The sequence below is a fragment of the Ascaphus truei genome, chromosome 14 (assembly GCF_040206685.1).
Source record: "Ascaphus truei isolate aAscTru1 chromosome 14, aAscTru1.hap1, whole genome shotgun sequence".
Classification (NCBI taxonomy): domain Eukaryota; kingdom Metazoa; phylum Chordata; class Amphibia; order Anura; family Ascaphidae; genus Ascaphus; species Ascaphus truei.
In genome coordinates this window covers 17,857,378-17,876,486 of record NC_134496.1, presented here as the reverse complement: position 1 = coordinate 17,876,486, position 19,109 = coordinate 17,857,378, and the positions used below count along the sequence as shown (strand labels likewise).

Below are 19,109 nucleotides of genomic sequence, written 5' to 3'. Positions count from 1 at the left end.
ACAGAACGTGTGATCAATGATTGACGGATCCAATAACTGCAACATGACGATCAAGTCCAAACATCGTTAGCACTAAGCATGGTATTTTGGAGTTCGAGTTAATTAATGGTGAGTCCCATCTCTCTTGGTCAGAACAATGGGTTATGCAGGAGTCCCAGGAGGATTTCTGGGGAGAGTAGGATGCAGGTCATCTCATGTTCCTTTAACTTCTGTGCCCAGAACATCTTCTCCTTTTCCAGTCTCTGAATTTCCTTGAGAAGCGCTGTGTTATCTTTCTCCAATCTCTCGTGTTCCTGTAAGGGAATTTAAGATGACAGTGACGTGTTTAATGGGTTAAAGGGTCAGTCCCACGTTGGAACAAAGTGACCTAATCACAGGGACGTGTTTAATGGGTTAAAGGGTCAGTCCCATGTAGGGGCAAATGACTGACAGAGTTGTCCCAATCTTCAAAAGTGGGAACAAAAACACTGTCTCAAACTACAGGCCAATCTCTCTTCTCCCAATACTATCCAAAGTCATGGAAAAATGTGTCCACTCCCAATTAAGCAATTACTATACCAAGACAAATTTCCCTAGCCAATTCTAATCTGGCTTTCACCCCAAACACTCCACGGTAACTACCCTGCTAAACGTCTGCAATGAAATCCAGTGTGGAATAGAACGGGGACAACTCACTGGTGCAGTATTCCTAGATTTTGCAAAGGCTTTTGATACAGTTGATCATGCTATCCTGCTTAACAAACTCCAGAGCTCTGGAATAGGGAAGCATGCTTTAAACTGGTTTCAGTCCTACCTATCAGGAAGATCCCAACATGTGTCCATCTCAGGCTCTAACTCCAACCCCTTGGATATCACCCGTAGTGTCCCACAAGGCTGTGTGGGGCCCCTACTCTTCTCAGTGTTCATCAATGATCTTCATACAGCTTGTAAGGAAGCCTCAATATACATGTAAGCAGTGATATTAGGAGCATACAGTCCTAGGCCAGGCCCTGATATACAATACCAGTCCAATATTTGAAAACAGTCCTTCAAATATAGAGTATGACGGATCCGTCTCTTATTGCAACGGGAATCTTGGTGTGAGATCTTCACTCAAGATCTATGCTGAGTGGAAACAGAGAAAACGAAAACACCAATCGCGCAGCACAAAGGGAGCCGTGGGGAACCCGCACCCCCTGCTAACTACTTACAATAACGTAGTGGTCAGCATGCATTGAAAGGTATCTTTATGGGGGGATCTTTCTTATTCTCATGATGGCAATCCCCAGGCTTGATGGGCTCATGCCAGTCTCAGGAGAGAAGAAAACAGAAACACACAATTGTGTGGCACTGCTCAGCTACAAGTAACCCTCACCCGAAGCCAACTACTTACAGAATGGAAGGAGTCAGCAGTCCTTGAAAGGTATCTTTGCACCTGGGATCCAGTCGCCACGGGATGGTCCTCCACCGCTAATCTCCAATGTTGTATAGCCTCGTAATGCAATGATGTGTCTTGTATTATGCCTCCCCGATCGGTTGAGGACAGGCTGGGGTTAATTAAGCAGGCATATATATATTCACACTCCTTCACAAGCTCCACACCCTTGACGAAGTGACATCACAGTCACGAAACGCGTAGGGTGGAGCTTAGTAGCGTGCACTTGGTGAGCCTGCAGTTTGGACGAAAGGAGATTGGCGCGCGAGTATCGTCATCACGGGTGGACTCTGCACGTGGAGGCGCGACCACGGATCAGGAAGGATCAGCAGACTCATCCCCATTCAGTAACGTCGAGGGTTGTCCCCTGTTCCTTTCTCCCCTCCCCTCTCAGCCAAGCTGCGGAAGGCACTTAGTACAACACGCAAACATCTCCCAGTACATGCAAGTGCATTACTTGGGGTTTTATTGTTTTTTTTTCAAATAAATTGTATTTTTGGCACCGCACATGGTCTCTCTATATCATTGCATTACGAGGCTATACAACATTGGAGATTAGCGGTGGAGGACCAACCCGTGGCGACTGGATCCCAGGTGCAAAGATACCTTTCAAGGACTGCTGACTCCTTCCATTCTGTAAGTAGTTGGCTTCGGGTGAGGGTTACTTGTAGCTGAGCAGTGCCACACAATTGTGTGTTTCTGTTTTCTTCTCTCCTGAGACTGGCATGAGCCCATCAAGCCTGGGGATTGCCATCATAAGAATAAGAAAGATCCCCCCATAAAGATACCTTTCAATGCATGCTGAGCACTACATTATTGTAAGTAGTTAGCAGGGGGTGAGGGTTCCCCACGGCTCCCTTTGTGCTGCGCGATTGGTGTTTTCGTTTTCTCTGTTTCCACTCAGCATAGATCTTGAGTGAAGATCTCACACCAAGATTCCCTTTGCAATAAGAGACGGATCCGTCATACTCTATATTTGAAGGACTGTTTTCAAATATTGGACTGGTATTGTATATCAGGGCCTGGCCTAGGACTGTATGCTCTTAATATCACTGTTTTCTATATAGATCCTAGTGGAAGGATCTATCCAATATCTGTTCTAAGGCTGCCATCCTGTCACTTCTTAGTACTGTAGGAGGTTGGGATTTTCCATGCATGTGTATTTTTTAGTTTTTGGTACACAGTTTATAGACACATTCATTCACCCATCTGGATAGTGTTTTTCGTATATTTTGTTCTCAACTGATATTAGTGATCATATTATCTTTATTCTTGAGCCATCACTGTAAGCACGGTTTAGTCACAATTTTTGTTTCAATAGTTGAGCACTTTTTTAGCCATTTGACTCCAACACATGTAAGCAGATGGCAATCTTATATGCACACAGTCATAGCCTCTCCGACCTTTAACACATACTTCAATCTGACTTTTTGAGCCTCGAAAATTGGATTTCCCAAAACAAACGTTTTTTAAACACTGACAAGACTGTAACAATGGTATTTGGGACCAAGACTACATTTTTAAAGTTTCCAGTGACTGAGCTCCAGATCAGAACCAACGCTAATGCCACCCTAGCCCCTGTTACTAGTTTTAAATACCTGGGCTTATGGTTTGACTCCCACTTAACATTCGGGATGCACATTGATACCCTGACATCCTAAACCTGCGCCAAACTAGGTGTGCTTTACAGGAACAAATCCTCACCAAGCCTGCTGGTCAGAAAGCGTATCGCACAGCAGATGCCAATTATCGACTATGGAGACATTGTATATGGCTCGGCACCCCAAACCCACTTTAGCAAACTTGACACCCTCTGCAATTCAATATGCCGCTTTGTTCTCCAATGCAACTACAACACACATCACTGCGAAATGCTCAAAGAACTAGATTGGCCGTCACTTGAGTCTAGGCGCAAAGTTCACCTTTCCTGTCTTGCCTTCAAATACTTTCTGGGCAAGCTACCTGTCTACCTCAACAAGCTCCTCACCCCTACCACTTGCAGCACTTATCACCTGAGATCTGACTCCAAAAGGCTGTTTATGGACCCAAGGCTCAACAAAGAAGCTGTCCGTTCCTCCTTCTCTTACCGTGCACCCCAAAACTGGAACAGCCTACCGGAGACTCTCACAGCCACCACCAGTCTAAATTCTTTCAAAACTAAAGCTTCTCACATTTTAATCTGGTTTGTAACTGTTATATACGCCTATAATATACATCTCCTCTAGCTATGCATGGAATGTCTTGTATATAATGTATACCCTGCTCACTTAAGTAACTGTATTTGTAACCATGTATTATTTGTCATCTTAAACTCTGTGCTCAGGACATACGTGAAAATGAGAGGTAACTCTCAATGTATTACTTCCTGGTAAAATATTGGATAAATAAATAAATAAAAAATGTTAAAGGGTCAATCCTAACCTCTGAATAATTCAACATTTGGCCACAGGGGGGAGCTCTGTGCCTAAAAGTTACTGGAGAGCAGTATCATTATACAGTGCGTTATGTTGATCATCAGTGTATAGAAATACTCATCATCATTATAATCGAGCAACATGCATTAGCACCGTGCACACACATTAGATTGCAAGCTCTGTGGGTTACCTGATGCAGAGTGTCCGCTCGCTCTGTGTGCTTTCTTCGGCTCTTGAAAGCTGCAACTCGACAACGCGCTCTCCTTTTTAATGTATTCATGTCTTTCACCGCTTCCTGCTAGAGAAAAAAAAAATATATATATTATATCTATATCTGTCTATCTATATCAGGGCACTGAACTCCAGTCCCCAATACCCCCCACCCAACAGGTCAGGTTTTAAAGATAATCCAGCTTCAGCACAGGTGGCTCAATCAGCTTGACTGAGCCACCTATGCTGACGCTGGGAACCACTGATTGAGGCACATGTGCTGAAGCTGGGATATCCTTAACACCTGACCTGTTGGGCGGGGGGTCTTGAGGGCTGGAGTTGAGCCCCCTGCTCTATATCAATGTCTTTTTATCCTTCTGTCTGTATGTCAGTCTAATCTCTCTGTGGGAGATGAGCAGTGGTGGTGATGGGGTCTGCGATTCGTCTCACCCCCAAAAATCCATTCTACCCACAGGAAATGCTGCAGGATGTTCCCCGTGAGAGAGATCCTTCAGCATAGAGCCGGGGACGACACGCACATAACCAGACGTGTATTATAGAACAACCCAGCAGCGATCTCCTTCCAAAGTATTTCAGTTTAACATCCACGAGAAATATGTATGTAACGTAAGTATGACACTGAACATAACACCGCGCTCCCCCCTATAGAAGTTAGATAGGCCTTACATATAGAAAAACAAAAAGACAGATTCCTGCGCTCCTACCAATTAGGCTAAAATAAAATAATGATTTCATGAAAAAGGGTAATTTTGTTCAACCCTTTGGCACAGCATTTATAAGCCTGCATGCCACGTCACGGCATAACCGTATGCAGGGACCTACACTGAATATATGTAATAATTGTCCCATGGACTAGTGATAAAATGTGACAAAGCCCTGAAGGGGTTAAATAAAGCATGCTTATGTGAGTAGTTACATATAAAATCTGGTCAAAGCCAGTATCATAGTTACCTTACTGTAGAGGTAAACTGTGGGTGCACAAATTCCCTGGGGTGACTGATAAAACTTACACATAATGCTTTCTGTCAGCCTTATACATTCACCTACTCTTCAATGGAAGGTGGAAGGTAGGTTTATTGGCTCATCTGCTTTACATACTGTAGCAGTTACAAAGCCCCTATCAATTGTCCAATTTGTCCAGTGGCAGCCTGGACATCACCATCACACATACATACATACAATATATATATATATATATATATATATATATATATATATATATATACACACACACTTGACTTGTCAGTAAGCACACCGTTACAAAATAAATATTGGCATATAATCAGCAATTGCACATGTCATAGGTAGATAAGAGATATCATTTGACCAATCCCAATAGACTGGAGAAGACGCAGCACAAAGTATATTTGCATAAAAATAGAAATTCCAATGTTTGGTCCCACTAAGGGAGCTTGATCTGGATGTGTATATTGGGTTGGATGGGGCCCATGCCACATTGCAGTGGCTCATGGGTAGGCTTTTTATACTACATACCATGACAGTCATTCATAGTCTGGATTGGGCCGGGCTGATGGCAAATCCAGCAACATGCACCATAGTTATAGCCAAGTACTTCGGATACACCGTTGGAGATAGCCAGCTTAGACCACAATTTAGTACGGTTGAAGTCACACAAAATTTGCCCGGACCCTCAAATTTGCCCAGGTGAAAGCATTTGTGGGGGTGCTAGGTTATTAAAGAAGATTCATAACGCAATATGCCATGTGAGCAGTGACCCTTACAAAAATGACAATGACAGTGCAGGCACCCGGACTTGTTAGATGGACTGAACAGGCATCATTATGTGAAGACCGGTCTTGACATTTAGAGTGTCATTATAACGTGCCTGGTACAGCATGGGCACTGGCACACTAGGGGCCATTATAACGTGCCTGGTACAGCATGGGCACTGGCACACTAGGGGTCATTATAACGTGCCTGGTACAGCATGGGCACTGGCACACTAGGGGTCATTATAACGTTCCTGGTACAGCATGGGCACTGGCACACTAGGGGCCATTATAACGTGCCTGGTACAGCATGGGCACTGGCACACTAGGGGCCATTATAACGTTCCTGGTACAGCATGGGCACTGGCACACTAGGGGCCATTATAACGTGCCTGGTACAGCATGGGCACTGGCACACTAGGGGTCATTATAACGTGCCTGGTACAGCATGGGCACTGGCACACTAGGGGTCATTATAACGTGCCTGGTACAGCATGGGCACTGGCACACTAGGGGTCATTATAACGTTCCTGGTACAGCATGGGCACTGGCACACTAGGGGCCATTATAACGTGCCTGGTACAGCATGGGAACTGGCACACTAGGGGCCATTATAACGTTCCTGGTACAGCATGGGCACTGGCACACTAGGGGCCATTATAACGTGCCTGGTACAGCATGGGCACTGGCACACTAGGGGCCATTATAACGTGCCTGGTACAGCATGGGCACTGGCACACTAGGGGCCATTATAACGTGCCTGGTACAGCATGGGCACTGGCACACTAGGGGTCATTATAACGTGCCTGGTACAGCATGGGAACTGGCACACTAGGGGCCATTATAACGTTCCTGGTACAGCATGGGCACTGGCACACTAGGGGCCATTATAACGTGCCTGGTACAGCATGGGCACTGGCACACTAGGGGCCATTATAACGTGCCTGGTACAGCATGGGCACTGGCACACTAGGGGCCATTATAACGTGCCTGGTACAGCATGGGCACTGGCACACTAGGGGTCATTATAACGTGCCTGGTACAGCATGGGCACTGGCACACTAGGGGCCATTATAACGTGCCTGGTACAGCATGGGCACTGGCACACTAGGGGTCATTATAACGTTCCTGGTACAGCATGGGCACTGGCACACTAGGGGCCATTATAACGTGCCTGGTACAGCATGGGCACTGGCACACTAGGGGTCATTATAACGTTCCTGGTACAGCATGGGCACTGGCACACTAGGGGTCATTATAACGTGCCTGGTACAGCATGGGCACTGGCACACTAGGGGTCATTATAACGTTCCTGGTACAGCATGGGCACTGGCACACTAGGGGCCATTATAACGTGCCTGGTACAGCATGGGCACTGGCACACTAGGGGTCATTATAACGTTCCTGGTACAGCATGGGCACTGGCACACTAGGGGCCATTATAACGTGCCTGGTACAGCATGGGCACTGGCACACTAGGGGCCATTATAACGTGCCTGGTACAGCATGGGCACTGGCACACTAGGGGTCATTATAACGTGCCTGGTACAGCATGGGCACTGGCACACTAGGGGTCATTATAACGTTCCTGGTACAGCATGGGCACTGGCACACTAGGGGTCATTATAACGTTCCTGGTACAGCATGGGCACTGGCACACTAGGGGCCATTATAACGTTCCTGGTACAGCATGGGCACTGGCACACTAGGGGCCATTATAACGTGCCTGGTACAGCATGGGCACTGGCACACTAGGGGTCATTATAACGTTCCTGGTACAGCATGGGCACTGGCACACTAGGGGCCATTATAACGTGCCTGGTACAGCATGGGCACTGGCACACTAGGGGTCATTATAACGTGCCTGGTACAGCATGGGCACTGGCACACTAGGGGTCATTATAACGTGCCTGGTACAGCATGGGCACTGGCACACTAGGGGTCATTATAACGTGCCTGGTACAGCATGGGCACTGGCACACTAGGGGCCATTATAACGTGCCTGGTACAGCATGGGCACTGGCACACTAGGGGCCATTATAACGTTCCTGGTACAGCATGGGCACTGGCACACTAGGGGCCATTATAACGTGCCTGGTACAGCATGGGCACTGGCACACTAGGGGCCATTATAACATGCCTGGTACAGCATGGGCACTGGCACACTAGGGGTCATTATAACGTGCCTGGTACAGCATGGGCACTGGCACACTAGGGGTCATTATAACGTTCCTGGTACAGCATGGGCACTGGCACACTAGGGGCCATTGTAACGTGCCTGGTACAGCATGGGCACTGGCACACTAGGGGTCATTGTAACGTGCCTGGTACAGCATGGGCACTGGCACACTAGGGGCCATTATAACGTTCCTGGTACAGCATGGGCACTGGCACACTAGGGGCCATTATAACGTGCCTGGTACAGCATGGGCACTGGCACACTAGGGGTCATTATAACGTTCCTGGTACAGCATGGGCACTGGCACACTAGGGGCCATTGTAACGTGCCTGGTACAGCATGGGCACTGGCACACTAGGGGTCATTGTAACGTGCCTGGTACAGCATGGGCACTGGCACACTAGGGGCCATTATAACGTGCCTGGTACAGCATGGGCACTGGCACACTAGGGGCCATTATAACGTGCCTGGTACAGCATGGGCACTGGCACACTAGGGGCCATTGTAACGTGCCTGGTACAGCATGGGCACTGGCACACTAGGGGCCATTATAACGTGCCTGGTACAGCATGGGCACTGGCCCTTTTATTGTACGGACAGACGCCTCTGAAGTTGGACAACTCCAGTCCTCAAGGGCCACCAACAGGTCAGGTTTTCGGGATATCCCTGTTTCAGCACAGGTGGCTCAATCAGTGGCTCAGTCAAAGACTGCCCCATCTGTGCTGAAGCAGGGATATCCCTAATACCTGACCTGTTGGTGGCCCTTGAGGACTGGAGTTGCCCAGCCCTAAGCTCGGGGAAGTTGCTCCCTCGGCAAAAAAGGATCTCCTAAAGAACGTAGAAAATGGCAAAACAGATGGTCTGTCCGGAGGTTACGCTCTACCGGAATAAATCCCCCAACCCAGGGGGCTCAACTCCCGTCCTCAAGCCCCCACCCGGTCAGCTTTTCAGGATATCCCTGCTTCAGCACAAGTGGCTAAATCAGTGACTCAGTCAAAGACAGAGCCTCTGATTGAGCCACCTGTGCTGAAGCAGGGGCTGATTGAGCCACCAGTGCTGAAGCAGGGGCTGATTGAGCCACCAGTGCTGAAGCAGGGGCTGATTGAGCCACCTGTGCTGAAGCAGGGGCTGATTGAGCCACCAGTGCTGAAGGCGTGTTAGTTTGTTTTTCCCCCCAGCTAATAAACCTTTACTGAATGCGGGGCGGCTCGACACCCCGGCCTGTTATAGGGGGTCTTTAGTAAGACTCAGCCGGCCAGGAGGGAACCCTGCTCTGACCCCCACACACTGCGCCCACTAAAATAACAACCCTCGTCTAATCTCACTAGGAGGTAACGTCCCACTCACCAGGCTACGAGGGGGGACCCCACTCACCAGGCTACGAGGGGTGACCCCACTCACCAGGCTACGAGGGGGGACCCCACTCACCAGGCTACGAGGGGGGACCCCACTCATCAGGCTACGAGGGGGGACCCCACTCACCAGGCTACGAGGGGGGACCCCACTCACCAGGCTACGAGGAGGGACCCCACTCACCAGGATACGAGGAGGGGACCCCACTCACCAGGCTACGAGGGGGACCCCACTAACCAGGCTATGAGGGGGGACCCCACTCACCAGGCTATGAGGGGGGACCCCACTCACCAGGCTACGAGGGGGGACCCCACTTTCTAGGCTACGAGGGGGGACCCCACTTTCCAGGCTACGAGGGGGGACCCCACTCACCAGGCTATGAGGGGGGACCCCACTCTCCAGGCTACGAGGGGGGACCCCACTCACCAGGCTACGAGGGGGGACCCCACTTTCCAGGCTACGAGGGGGGACCCCACTTTCCAGGCTACGAGGGGGGACCCCACTTTCCAGGCTACGAGGAGGGGACCCCACTCACCAGGCTACGAGGAGGGGACCCCACTCACCAGGCTACGAGGGGGAGAACCACCCAAGAGCATCTTGGTCCTATACAAAGGCAAACTCTCCTCCCCCTGGTAATCCCTGACTCACATAGGGAGTCGGTCCCACTTCAAAGACCAGTGGGTAATCTCTGAGGGCAATGAGACACAATGCGGAGGACACAGGATTCCCAGAAAAACAGCTGGCACACAAAGGGTTACTAATATTCTTAACTAACGTGGTGGGCAGCCACGGAGCATGTGGATAGCAGCCACGGAGTACGTGGATAGCACAGCGTCAGGCACGCAAGCGGTTACACTAAAGGGTTAATGAGACGGGTACAGGAAAAGGATAAGTACAGACAACCAGTAAGGTCAAATAAGAAGGGAGCAACCAGAAGCACCTAGCACTCACACGTATAGGGGGGCTTGTCTGGGGGGACCTGGGGGGTCCGTGGGGAGCAGGGAGGGAAGCAGGGAGAAGGGGGGCGTGGGAAACAGGGGGGGGGGGGCCCACGGGGAGCAGGGGAGGGGCCCCGCAAGGAGATGGGGAGGGGCCCCGCAGGGAGATGGGGAGGGGCCCACAGGGAGCAGGGTCCGTGGGGAGCTTGTAGAACAGGGGGGGATGCGGGGAGCAGGAGGAGCCGCGGGGAGGAGGGTCTGTGGGGAGGAGGGTCCGCGGGGGGAGAAAGAGGGTCCGCAGTGGGGAGAAAGATGGTCCGCAGAGGGAGGAGGGTCCGTGCGGAGGGAAGGGGGGCCGTGGGGAGGAGGGTCCTGGACTTGGAAATAGGGTAGGCAGCTTGTGAATCCAATAGTTCAGCAGGATGGGTCCCAGGGAGGCTTAAAACAGAGACCAGGACTGTGCTGTGCTCTTCAGATTACGTCTGACGCTTCCTCTATGTGCAGACCCCAAATCTCCCACTTCTAGAACAGGCGGAACGTAATTGGTCCAATCAGAGCGTTTTGAGGGTGCATGATTTGGTCTAATCAAATTTGGGGAAGGGCTGACAATCTAAAAGTAAAAGCACTCCAGGGGAGGAGACTGGGGTGAGGGCAGAGGGGCGGCTGGGGCAACACGCTGATGAAAGAGGGGAGGCTGGGGCAACATGTTCCCCCCTGGCCGCTCCCTAACGCCACATTTATATTACCTGTGTCTGGGACACACTGAGGTGGCAAAGGAGATAGCGGAGAGACACCTACCTGCTCCCATAGAAAGACAGATATGCAGATAGGATATGCACGTCAGTCCCACGTAGGAGCAAAGTGACCCGATGACAGGGACGTGTTTAATGGGTTAAAGGGTCAGTCCCACGTAGGAACTAAGTGACTTAATGACAGGGACATGTTTAATGGGTTAAAGGGTCAGTCCCACGTAGGGGCAAAGTGACCCAATGACAGTTACATTTTCACATCAATATCTGAAACGGTTTTAATTCTACAGCGAAGTGTGTGATCAGTTTGAAAACGGCAAATGAAGGTTTTTTGAGCGCCATATTATGGACTTTCTACATAAACTGTACATTGAACTAGAAGTATAAAATGACTTACATTATCCACCTGTAACGTCCCATGAGCTCCCGCTGATAAGCTCGTCCCACCGCTGAAATCCTTGTGTCCGTCTCTCATATTTCCAATAGGAATAAGTTATTTCACACTTCTTGTTAGGACAAAGGGGTCTTACCGAAGGCAATTTAGCTTATTTTAATAAAAGCATTCATTGAGCATAAATAATATTTGGTTTAAAATGACCTTTTAATGAGGTACGTGACACTAGAAAATGCACCTTTTCACCGGCTAATGCACCACTGCAGTTATAACAGAGAAATACAAATAAAATAATGTATTTTTTTTTTTAAAAGAGATTTTCTATCTGTAGCTAGAAATATCTCAGAAGTCGTTCTCTTTGAATATAAATACAAGCAGAAGTCACGAGAAAGGTTTAGCATTCAAATTATTGTGCGTTGATTAAATAGCACGATAAATGTATTTAAGGTTTAATTAGTCAGCGGGACAAATATCCCTCGCAATAATGATTCAGTACCTAAATTCTGTTAGCATTACCTGATCAGCAGTAATAATGTAGCATTCCGGCTGGTAATAGCTTTGGTGCATTGCTATCAGCGTACAGACATTATTAGCCAGCATTAGAAAGCAGTATTAGTATTAATTCGCATTAAAACAAAAATGAAACAATTCTGGATTTTATAGGCGATCTAAATGCTGAATTTCGGTCCCAAGGATTAAGTTCTGCGGCTGATCTCGTAACAAGAGGGTAAGCATTGTGGGCTGGAAAGTATATGGGATTTTGTGCTAGTTCCTATACAAGATCCTACAGTGCCCTGTTCTGTGCCGATTGTGGAGTAAATCCCACAGCTCAGTATGAGGATGGCTCCTTATATATACACCGTACAGCTGCAGTTTCGATTTACCCTAAACTGGTGCATTCTAGGAGGTCACGTGGTTTCCTCCTCACTCCCCCACTGGCGGGACTGGAATGTGGGGCCCTGGCAAGGGATCAGACAGCCGGCTTTGTGTCATCCTTCTGCATTGTTGTGTTTAGCTAAGGAATGATAATGACATGGTTCATGGCATGGGGGATCCCAGTGACCAGAGGACAGTGATGTGTTTAATGGGTTAAAAGGGTCAGTCCCACGCAGGAGCAAAGTGACCTAATGACAGGGACGTGGTTAATGGTTTAAGGGTCAGTCCCACGTAGGGGCGAAGTGACCTAATGACAGGGACGTGGTTAATGGTTTAAGGGTCAGTCCCACGTAGGGGCGAAGTGACCTAATGACAGGGACGTGGTTAATGGTTTAAGGGTCAGTCCCAGGTAGGGGCGAAGTGACCTAATGACAGGGACGTGGTTAATGGTTTAAGGGTCAGTCCCACGCAGGAGCAAAGTGACCTAATGACAGGGACGTGGTTAATGGTTTAAGGGTCAGTCCCACGCAGGAGCAAAGTGACCTAATGACAGGGACGTGGTTAATGGTTTAAGGGTCAGTCCCACGTAGGGGCGAAGTGACCTAATGACAGGGACGTGTTTAATGGGTTAAATGGCCAGTGTTTGCAGGATGGAGGTGCAGTGACAGCTGTGTGGGTGTGTTAGTGATGGGGTTTGGAGTGGAATAGCAGATTGTGTCTGGGTGTGGCAGTGTAATCTCTATTATGTTTAATCATTGACCTTGACAGGTAATTTCATTCCACTTTTCCAGTCAATATCAACGTTTACTGTAAGGAGCTGTAAATATTACAAAAGTTATTTATTTACGCACACACATATCCCATTAAAACGGGAGTTGCTTCACTCCTCCTGTTACTCCCTATAACTGCCCCTATTGCATCTCCTTTTGCCCCATATAACCGCTCCCTATAACTCCTCCTATTATCCCATATAACCACTCCCTATAACTCCTCGTATTACCCATATAACCGCTCCCTATAACTCCTCCTATTACCCCATATAACCGCTCCCTATAACTCCTCCTATTACCACATATAACCGCTCCCTATAACTCCTCCTATTACCACATATAACCGCTCCCTATAACTCCTCCTATTACCCCATATAACCGCTCCCTATAACTCCTCCTATTACTTAATATAATGTATTTTCTCATAGTACAGAACTGATTTATTAAAAAAAAAAAACCCACATATGTAGGATATTTCTTGGTCTGCAGCTTTAAAAGATAACTTTGAATACCTTCTTAATAAAACTGAGGAGGAATGTAGAAATAAAACATTTAATATTTTAATTCAACATTTTTGTGGGGCTTCTAGTAGCAAAACATATACTTGTTAGTAAATAGAGTAATCCTATGACCAATGATATTGCCAAGAGGTTGAGTGACTAAATATTTCAAGTGCAAAACCCTATGCAGTATAATATTCTATTGACTGTGGTAAAATAGTGAAGAAAAGGAATAAAGATAAGAAAGTGTCTGTGAATCATGGAGTGTAAGTGAAAGGTGCAAGGAGCTAGAAATAAGATACTCTATCATATCGAGACAAAATGTCTATGGCGACTTATATTGCAAAGTGATTGAATCTGATATCCTACTTGGCAGCGTGCCCTGTATGTCTCAGTAGTGATAGTAAGATACACTGTAGCTCTGTATCAAGCTGTAATAGCTGCTGCCTCTTGCTATCTATGCCCGTGTCCTCACTCGAGGCGACGTCAGTAAAATCCGATGCGCGTTTAACTCACAGCGAAACACATGTTGGGCTTTCACTGACGTCACCTACTCATGTGCCAACTGATTTCCTCTCTTTCTTTGTCTACTTTCTGTGTAAATGTTATAGCTATCTGACTCTCCTTATCCAGTCTACCAGGTATAACACCCAGTGGCTGACTTGCTTGAGAACTTGTAATAACTCATAGGATAAACAAATCGAAAGTATCCAAACACAGACACAAACCTGCTCCTTGATCGCAGGAACCATCGTGCAAAATGTGCTTACGATATCTGAAGAGGTGTCCCAATGCGTAGCGAGCAGACAGTCAGCTTTCCAAAATATATAGTACATCAGAGGTGGGCAACCCTGTCGCCAATCGCCACAAGTGGCGAAATGGCCATAAAAGTGTGGTGAATTTGAGTTTGCCAGTGGTATTACCACTGTCTCGGCGGAAGCACAGCGGTGTTGGCAAGCGTGAGTGCGGCGGCCGATGGAAACGCTGGTGGTAAGGGGTTGGGCCGCGGACGGTGGCCGGGAGCAGTGAGGAGGAGAGTGCTGAGTGGAGGAGAGGGTGACCAATCAGAGAACAGTGGGGGCGGAGCCCACCCCCTGGCGCCAGAGACTCCTGCATGGACAGGCGCCGGTGCTGTCTGCCAGGAGATAAGGTAAGAAGAAACACACTTCGGGTTGAAGAGATGATGATGATATTGGGGGGGAGGTGGAACTTCTCAATTTGTACATGGTGTGGCGAATTTCACTTTTCATTCGCCACACCTGTGGCTACATTGAAAAATAGGTTACCCACCTAATAAGTAGCTGGATGTATGTCCATATATTCTGCTTTAACATAGACTTTTAGTGAAGGGCCCCTTACCTTCATATGGTAGACACCAATGTCATTACAGAAAAGCTGAATACACAAAGCCTTCATTTAAACCCTACGGCGTCAATGTACGCAGAGTGTATACCCGCCCAGCTTCTGTTCTCAGGAGGGCATTGTCTACTTTCTCCCCTTTGTTGTTCTTGCCTTTATAGTCTCCACTACAAGTTACATTTTAGTGTTAGAGGTTTCATAGGGTGAATCACATTGGGAATCTATTGTATATAGCAGGGGTGGCCAATACCAGCCCTCAAGGGCCACCAACAGGTCAGGTTGTCAGGATATCCCTGCTTCAGCACAGGTGGCTCAATCAGTGGCTCATAACTGAGCCTGTGCTGAAGCTGGGATATCTTTAATACCTGGCCTGTTGGTGGCCCTTTAGGACTGGAGTTGACCACTCCTGGCCTACTGGGATGTTCAATTAAACAGATAGTGTGTAATACAGGGGTAGCCAACTCCAGTTCTGAAGGGCATGCACCTCCTGTGCTGAAGCAGGGGTATCCCTAATACCTGAACTGTTGGTGGCCTGTGAGGACTGGAGTTGGCCGCCCTGGTATATAGATGATGCACCTGTTCCCAGATAGCACCCCTCTTTTGACCACATACGTATATAGCTGAGCAGCCCCCCAATCCCCTGACCGCATGTACATAGGTTTTTACACTGGGAATATTTAGCCAGTCGACCTCCTGCTCTATTTACCAACTAACAGATTTTTTGGCCACTAGACGTCCCACAACAACATTAGCGCTCGCAGCCCGAAGAATTTCATTGTATTCGTTTTTAGCAGTTTTATTAAGAATGTATTCAAAGTTATCTTTGAACCAGGAGCCAACTATGAGTGTGTCTAATGTGAGCATCTCTATACACTGATAATGATGCTGAGTAGCTCTATACATGGATAATGAACATGCTGCACGGTATAATGATGGCAAGTATCTATACACTGATAATTAACATGCTGCACTGTAGTAGATGTGGAGCATCTACACTCTGATCACTGATCAATATGCCACGTTGTATAATTATGCAGAGTATCGCTGTACACCGATAAGCACATAGTGCTGTATAAGGCTGCGGCCCCAGTCACTGTGCGCACCCACGCGTCGGAGCGCCTGGCAGCACGTGCACCAGGTTAAGCCCCGATCAGCGTTCCAAGGGTCGCACGTCCAGAGAAAAGCAGGGGGAGAAAAGACAAGATTTTTGGCGGGGTCGTGGCCATGACGTTACGCGGCTGGTTCACCCTCATTGGCTGAACCGCTGCCGTGACGTAGCCAGTACTCGGCCGCCGCACCAAGACACGCTTCTTGTCTTTTGGCAAAGGTGGTCACACATCGCGCTTTCTGCAGGCAGCGACTGGGGCCGGCCCCATAGACGGCCGTATCTCCTTTGCACCGCACATGCCGTAGCGCGCGCAGCCGCGAGCAGTGGGAACGAAGCCTAATGATGCGGAGTATCTATACACTGGCAATGAACAGGTTGCACAAACACCCTAGGCTGGAAATGTTAGCAAGATTTCTGGGAATATGTCGCTGCCCGCGCTGTACCTGTGCTGTGTATACATGGCATGGTGTAGTAGTGTGTGTGAGGGAGGCTGGCACTGCCGCTGCCTGCGCTGTACCTGTGCTGTGTATACATGGCATGGTGTAGTAGTGTGTGAGGGGGGGCTGGCACTGCCGCTGCCCGCGCTGTACCTGTGCTGTGTATACATGGCATGGTGTAGTAGTGTGTTAGGGGGAGGCTGGCACTGCCGCTGCCCGCGCTGTACCTGTGCTGTGTATACATGTCATGGTGTAGTAGTGTGTGATGGGGAGGCTGGCACTGCCGCTGCCGCTCTGTACCTGTGCTGTGTATACATGGCATGGTGTAGTAGTGTGTGTGAGGGGGAGGCTGGCACTGGCGCTGCCCACACTGTACCTGTGCTGTGTATACATGGCATGGTGTAGTAGTGTGTGTGAGGGGGAGGCTGGCACTGCCCCTGCCCGCGCTGTACCTATGTTGTGTATGCATGGTGTAGTAGTGTTTGTGAGGGGGAGGCTGGCACTGCCTCTGCCCGCGCTGTACCTGTGCTGTGTTATACATGTCATGGTGTAGTAGTATGTGATTGGGAGGCTGGCACTGGCGCTGCCCACACTGTACCTGTGCTGTGTATACATGTCATGGTGTAGTAGTGTGAGAGAGGGGAATCTTTTTTATTTAAATACAAAATACAATTATTTACAAATACACACAATACTTACAGAACAACATCCAGAAAATCACATAAACATTACATGTTATCTTACAGAGATTCCCTTCCAAAGAGATTTAAACACATTTCTCTCCAACCTCTCAGATTCCCTCTGCTGAACGCTCTTTAAATCCGATACAATGTGACTCAGAATTATTTCTGCCGGCATCACATACTTTTTTAGCGATACCATACATCTGGCGTTCCATAAATGGTATATAGATATCACATTAATCAGCCACAGGGTTCTATTGTGATGCTGCTTCTGGGTTTCCGGAAAGGGTCCGTATGCTACTTGGGGGTAGCTGTGTTTGGACAAAATAGGGATTTTTAGATGACTTGCAATTTTTTTCCATAAAAATATAGAAAATGGACATTGCAATAAAAAATGCTCCATGGTTTCTAAAACATTCGTTTTCCCGTTGACAATTCCTATCATCAACATTCCTGTATTTTAAATTCTGCCTGACATACATTTTACTATGAAATAATAACCACGAGACATCGCTCATTTTCTGCGGTAATCTGGGATCAACAAGTTGCTTTAATACCACATCATGGCTGGTCTCAGGGCATTGTCTTAGATCCAGGCTAATTGGGGGTGTTCTCTCTAGAATACTTGTATAGAGCTGCTTCCTTGACAGCTGTACAATTTCAGTCCTAGTTATTTGTAATTTTCTAATAACTTTAACCATCCGAATAATATATGGTGGTAAATATACAATATTGTGAGTCATTCTTTTGATATTTCCCCCCTCAAACAGCAGTGACAACCACTCCTTAAAAGAATTTCTCCATGTACTTTGTGAGAAAATCCCCTGAAAATTAAAACATAGGAATACTAAATTAAAAAATAACTCCGGATTCACCATATTAAGACCTCCCTTATTTCTAGGCCTGCAAGTGATGTGTCTGCTCACTAAATTGAGCCTGTTTCCCCACAGCATCTGAAAAAAACAAATTATTTAAAGAAACTACAACTTTCTCAGACGGGGGAAATACGAAACTTAAATAGATGAAAATAGGCAGCAAAAAGTTAACAATCCTGATTCTGCTCTCAAAAGAAAATTTCCAATGTTTCCACCTGGTAACTTTGGCTTTGCATATGCCAAGCTTTTCATCCCAGTTTTGCTCACCAGAATCCTGACTATTAAATTTGATCCCCAAAATGCGAATATTTTCAGGCTCGTACTTTATACCAGAACTGAGCTCAAATGTATTTTCTTTTTTTCCTATCCTCAGTGCAATGGACTTACTTTTATTTATCTGGGAATCTGAAATGTCAGAGTATTTTTTTAATTCAGAAAGTACACTTTCATAAAATTTTCTTGATGTTATTAGTTTCCTGGAACCAGGGTCACGAATGATGTATGATTAGTTCCAGTAAGCTCAACTCATGTCCTCCCTCTTCCAAAGCATGACAAGTCCTTAATGTCTTTCTTAACTTTATTGCAGGATTAGAAAACACAGGAACTTGTGGGTGTAGTGTAGGCAGAGAGTGCTTCTCTATGTGGGATGCTTCTATGGGGTTAGACTATGGTAAGAGAGAAAGGCCTTACCAGGGGTGGATGCAGACAGGTCTGTACTCACTGTAATCTAGGGTGGAAAAGAAAGTGAGGGGCAGGGGTCACACTAAAGGTTGAGTGGGACTGCACTAACTGTCAGCAAAAGACAGGGGAGAACATGGGAAAGTCCATTAACTGGGAGGACTGGAGAAGCTGCAGTAGCAGTTCACTGATTATGTGCTCAGAGGCAAAAAATGCAACATTGTTGCATGTTACACAGGCACAGTGTGTGTATGTGGAGCCAATGCCTGCAGCTGAACTTAAGGAGCTGACAAGCAGAAGGGGGGTCGGGCAGGAATGTGATTCTTGTTCCATGACAATTAGAATAGATACATCATCTGCATACGCAATACATTTTATACAAATCTTTGGTATTGGCTGGATGTCTCTATTGTCTTCTAAC

General features: G+C 47.5%; 1 protein-coding gene across 3 annotated transcripts in view; it reads right to left on the bottom strand.

Annotated features, from left to right (window-relative positions):
- Positions 1-278: 278 nt before the first annotated feature.
- LOC142465699 (uncharacterized) overlaps positions 279-19,109 on the bottom strand; it is a 42,524-nt gene continuing 23,693 nt past the window's right edge. Inside the window, exons 3-4 of one of the 3 annotated variants that reach the window (XR_012787949.1) lie at positions 4,019-4,126; positions 279-293 (exon numbers count right to left, since the gene is read on the bottom strand). The gene's annotated coding sequence lies outside the window, so the exon portion shown is untranslated. Of the gene's footprint in view, positions 294-4,018; positions 4,127-19,109 lie in introns of those variants that run through there. The other 2 variants (XR_012787950.1, XR_012787948.1) reach the window with 2 other exon arrangements.